This window comes from Callorhinchus milii, unplaced genomic scaffold, assembly GCF_018977255.1.
Source record: "Callorhinchus milii isolate IMCB2004 unplaced genomic scaffold, IMCB_Cmil_1.0 Scaffold5, whole genome shotgun sequence".
Taxonomy (NCBI): Eukaryota; Metazoa; Chordata; class Chondrichthyes; order Chimaeriformes; family Callorhinchidae; genus Callorhinchus; species Callorhinchus milii.
The window spans coordinates 25,201,925-25,208,092 of NW_024704746.1; positions in this window are offsets into that span (position 1 = coordinate 25,201,925).

Genomic DNA, 6,168 nt, shown 5'->3' on the forward strand with positions numbered 1-6,168 from the left:
TCACTCCCTGTCACCTCCCTCCCTCCCCAGACTCCTCACTCCCCAATCCACCACCCAGCAGCTCCGCTCGACTGGCACTGGCTCCTGCTCATCCCTTGTACACTCCGCCCCACCATTGAAGTCGCGCTTTCAGCTACGCCCCAAAACTCTGAAACGCTCTCCCTCAATCCCTCCGCCTTGCCCCCTCTCTCCCCTCTTTCAAGTCCCGCCTGAAAACCTTCCTCTTTGACCATGCTTACAACCACCTCCCCACTCCCCCCCTTAGCTCGGAGTCAGGCTCCGCCATTGTTAAGCTCTGAGACGCTGCCCTGCCTGGAAGTTTTTGTTGTTCTATCTACTGCCTCATTGTGCCTCACTAACCTGTGGAGATTACGTTCATTTATACATTGATGGAGATTTTATGGACTCAAACTATCATCTTATATTGGGGATCTCCTGTATGATCGAGGATTGTATACATCTATTCATACTGAAGATCTTGTGATGCTGTTCAAAGAGAGGAGTTCCTCTTGCTGTCCTGAATAAACCTCTGTGTTTAGAACATGTGAATGGCTTGAGACCTTCAACCTACGCCTATAAATAATATAAATAAATGCAAGTTATTGTTGTAATATTTGAGTAACAGGACAAATAATCGTTAAACCATTGATTCTCTTGGTGGGGGCAAGTCCCAGGCGTTGGTTGCATCCGGTAAGCTCCCCCCCCACTCCCAACTCCCAATTGGCTGTTTCTCATGTATGAGCCATGGTCATGAGTGTTAGCAGTGAATGTTAGCAGTGAGGATTGGCCGGATGTAGAAGCAGCCAAACTGAGACTGATTGACAGCCCCACACAGACACACGCACACAGACATGCGCACAGGCAGCCTGTTATCAGAAGTTTTCTTTTATTTTTGCAGCATTTCATACAATACAGATGACATACAATTGTATTGTGTGATGCTCAATTGACCACCCGGGGGCACTATCCACATGCAGTAAATGTTACCCCAAAAGCAAATTATTTTTCACAAAAATAGCAGAATGTGTTTTACTACTTCAGGGAATAGAATCAATAAGTTTATTTGTACCTTGCTCCCCTTTGTGTATTGGAAGCTGGGGACCTATGTGAGTGTTTGTTGCTCAATTAAAATGGATCACCCCAGCCCTCGCCAGGCACCACTGGCTCCCTCTCACACACACTAAACCCGGTCCCCCCATCACCCCAGCCCTCGCCCGGCTCCACTGGCTCCCTATCGTAAAATGGATCAATTTCAAGATCTTCTCACTCATTTTCTAATCCTTTCATGCCCTGGCATCTCCTTACCTCTCCGACCTGCTTATCCACCAAACCACTGCCTCTGCTCAGTGGCTCTGGCCTCCTGCTTGTCCCTCGTCCCCTCTGTTCCACGATTGGTTGCCGTGCATTCAGCCATTACCCTCTGGAACTCTCACCCCCTATCCTTCTATCTTGCCCCCTCCTTTCCCATCTTAAGGTCACGTCTGAAGATCTTCCTCTTTGACCATATCACCTCCACTCTCCTCCCAGCTCGGTGTCATGCTCCGCCTCTGTCAATCGCTCTGGGACGTTACCCTGCGTGAGGAGCGCGGTGTAAATGTGAATTGTTGTTGAGTAAAATGCTGGTCGGATCTTGTGGTGAAGACCTTCACACCTGTTTAGGTAGATAGCATCTGGCTGCCCAATTGGGGACGCGGCACTACCAGAGAGGATCAACATCTGAACCAGGCTGATATAGCGCCTTATCACGCTGGTTATAACATAGTTTGAGGATTATTGGGACCTTCATAGACATGGATGACTAACGTTATCAGTGTGTCAGACTAATGCTGTGGGAATCGTGGGGATGTATCTTGTCAGAGATGATTAATGTTGAAAATATTCTCAGATTGACAAACTTTTCATCTGATCGCTTTTCCGGAAGTAATAATCCCTTAAAAAAATTTTTAAATTTGGTCACTCAATCCATGACTGTTCATGGGACGCTGCTCAGAGCGATTGACTGCTGCATTTTGCCCACAAAATACACAGTCACTACACTTCACAGTATACTCTGTGAAGCGTGATAAGGCGCTATATCAAATGCAAGGATTATATTCTATTAATATTCTGCCACCTTCAGCTCTGTAACCCAATACTTATGGCCCATAAATTACAATTCATATTTTTTAATTCTATGAATTCAATACTAATAAAAGAAACAGTTTGAGATAAATATTAATTTTAATAAGGTCTTGTTTCTGGTGCCATTACTAAACTCTGTTTAATTAACAACTACTGATTTAACAGTTCATAGAACAACAAATTTTGTTTCATATTCTTGGATATAAATCTGATGTCTGAAGCAGTTTTATTTGTTGAAGTGAGCAGTGAACCAAAAATGTGTCCTGTAGCTCAGTGGTTAGAGCATTCGCTTTGCGAGTGAGAGGATCTGGGTTTGATTCCCCGGGCAGGGCAAAATGTTGGGCAAGATTCCTTACTCCACACGCCTGTTTACCTAGCAGTAAGTAGGAAACCGCTTGTTAGTCGATTGGCGGATCACTTTACCGGGGTAATATTCCCCTTGAAAAATAATAATAATTTAGTCACTCGATCCCCGTCTGTTTGCGAGGACGCTGCTGTGTGCAATTGACTCCCAAAGTTCGCCCACAAAATATACAATCAATTCACTTTGCAGAATATTCTGTGAAGCGCTTTGAGACGTCTCGAAGACGTGATAAAGCGCTATGCAAGTATTATTATACTCTGCTATGTACTGTATACAGCAATACTCTGTTGTGTCCTCTGTACAGGAGTCCTGTAGCTCAGTGGTTAGAGCACTCGCTTTGCAAGTGAGAGACCTGAGTTCAATTCCAGGCAGAGGGCGAAACCTTGGGCAAGTTTCCTTACTCCACACAGAGCCTAATAATAATCCTCCAAAACCAAAAACAATAACAAATTGGTCATTTTCAATCCACGACTGTTTGTGGGATATTGCTGTGCGCAATTGGCTGCCGCGTTCGCCCACAAATATACAGTCAATTCACTTTACAGTGTGTTCTGTGAAGCGCTTTGGGACGTCCTCCCGACGTGAAAAGCGCTATATCAAATGCAAGGATTATTATTATTATTATTATTATTTACCTGTAAGCAACTGGTTCTGTTTAATATCTATTTGGCATAATAGCCCACTCAAGTCAATAATAATCCTTGCATTTGATATAGCCCCTATAATGTTAAGAACATCTCAAAATGCTTCACAAAATGTCTGTAAAAGTGTAGTGACTGGATTTGTAGGTGAAAGCAGCAATCAATTTGCACACAGCAATATACCACAAACAGCCATGAAGTGAATGATCAATTTAATGTGCAGTTTGCTGGCTAGGACACGGGGGACAGCTCCCGTCCCTGAAGTGGGTAAAATATATTTTCTCCCACAAACAGGATTTTCAGGCACAAATTTGTTCACAGCTGACGCTTACAGGTGATGCACGTTCTGAGATAAAGTCACACTGTGCTGTGTGGACGTTAACAATTATATCAGTGCTATAACAGTACCAGAAAATCCAGATTCCAAGGCTCTGGGTTTTGAGAATTTTCTGGAGTTTATGTCAGACTAGCACTAAGGCTTGTCATATCAAACTCACTAGGTAAAGTGTTTCATATCAAATCCTTCTGCCAGAAGGTAAATGTATCACTAGATTAGGTTTATTAGATCGGGATATCTGTGATGGCTGCAGGTCTGTTATACGTTAAGTTAAGGGATCCATATTTTTGCTCATCAGATAGTTGGCTATTGTTGTCATTATAACCTGTCCGATTAATCATTATACATTAGCAGGTGTCTAGTTTTCTTGTCACAATTTTTAATATGCTAATAATAATAAATCACAGAAAAATAAATAAAATCTGGTACAAAGAAGTGATCTTAAGAGTCTAATCTAATCTTCGTGTCCAGGTGACAGCTGTGAACCGGGAGTTTTGCTTGTGTGGTTTCAGGCTTTATTCAGATTGCTTGATTTGAATCATTTACTGGGTGTCTACTAGCAATTAGGGGCCATGTAATTACTTGACTGAATGATAAATGTAGCTGAGTTACTGTCATTGTAAAGATGTCAAGACTATCTGATAACACACCATTAGCTGGGGGGGGAGCTGCAATGTTGGGCGGTGCCGTCCTTCGGAGGAGATATTAATAATAATAATCCTTGCATTTGATACAGCGCTTCTCACGTCTTCAAGACATCTCAAAGCACTTCACAGAATAGACTGTAAAGTGAATTGACTGTATATTTGTGGGTGAAACGCGGCAGCCAATTGCGCACAGCAATGTCCCACAAACAGTCGTGGATTGAAAATGACCAATTTATTATTGTTTTGTTTTGGAGGGATTATTATTAGGCTCTGTGTGGAGTAAGGAAACTTGCCCAAGGTTTCGCCCTCTGCCTGGAATTGAACCCAGGTCTCTCACTTGCAATTAAACCGAGGTCCCGTCTGCCTGTGGCCTGTGGCCAAGAATCCACCAAATAAAATTGGTCACTCATCTCCATGGCTGTTTGTGGGACACTGCTGTGTGCACCTGGCTGCCGTGTTTCATCCACAAAATATACAGTCGGTCCACACTACAGTGTATCCCAAGAATCAAGACATCTCAATGACGTGCTAAGGCGGTTTGTCAAACGCAAGTATTATTATCATTATTAATGAGAAACTCAGAATGACACACTTACAGAAATATACACACGAATAATCATACATACACACAAACACACAGTCACACACACACAGTCACACACACATAGTCACACACACACTTGTAATTACTCTGCCATTTCCACCTCATGGCTCTCAGGAAAATAAATCTTTACTGACGTGTGGACAGATTGCAACCTGAACTTCAAATACATTTTGTATATTTTTTTAAAACCAGTTGGTCCAGTTACTTTTCTAGCTCTCTGGCACATGTTCCACTCAGCTCCTCGTCCTGGGCTGTGGTTGCTCTGGGCGCTGGTTGATGTGGACACTGGTTGCCCTCTGTTACCCCTTCCTCATTGCCATTGTCCATGTGTGACCTTTGTCAGTCAGTGTTAGCTGCTCACTTCCTGACCTCTTCCCAGCTTCACACCTTCACAACCAGTAGAGGAGGCTGTAGAGGAGGTAGGAACTCCCTAACCCTGGGAGGATGTGCCAAGTTAGCCTAACTGCAGCAGCAACAGCCCAGTTGATACAATAAACAACACAAATGGAGGTTTGACCCAGTGAGTTCTTGGTTTACAAAATGAGCTGCAGTTCTGTAGAGCTGGTGTCCTTGATTTTCAGAGCTTAGGGACTGCTCCTATTTTATTGAGGCTGTAAATATACTGGAGATGTGCCAGACATAGATTCTTTCCTAAGAACCTTTAATGCACTCCATCTAGGCTTGGCATGTCTTTCTTGTTGGTGCCTTTAGCATGTTCGTCATGTCTTCTATCAGAATATCTTCTTTCAATACGATTATCCATTTGCTCATTCAGTTGAGGACAGAGGATTGAGTCGATTCTGACGATCCATTGACAAACTTGTCACCTTGGAGCCAACACAGTTCCATGAAGCCCCTGCTCCTGCCCCCGCACCCACCACCCCCAAACCCGAGCAGGATGGTCGCTAATCGGTCACATATCATATATGTGAGGCTGGTTGGTTTGCATAGTGGAGATGTGGGGAGGGGTGGATCTGGGAGTATATTTATAGAATAGTTTCCTAGGAGAGATGCCGGGGTAAAGGACACAATAGGGCAGGTTATGTTGAACAGGATGTTCCCGTATTGTATAACTGGTTTCTGAGCTGCTTTGTCACATGTGACTTGCCAATTACAATAAGAAAGATCAAAAGAGGTCCTGTAGCACAACTAGAGAACTTCCTTGTTCAGTGAGTGAATTAACCTTTCACTCACTATTGTCCACAGAAGAAATATTGTCAATAAAGTACAATTAAATTCTATTTGTTCTCTTTACTTTCCAACTACCTTTCTCAATTCAACATGAAGTTGATAAAGGCAGAATATGTACAATAGAAGCTTGCATTTTGAAGGAATTTGTGTCTACGTTGTAAGTTTTTATTCCTCTCTATATATATCACCGGTGAATCCATACACTACAGATTGGGGCAATGTGATTTTGAAAGAATATTGAAGCGTTAGACAGTAGTTTTACC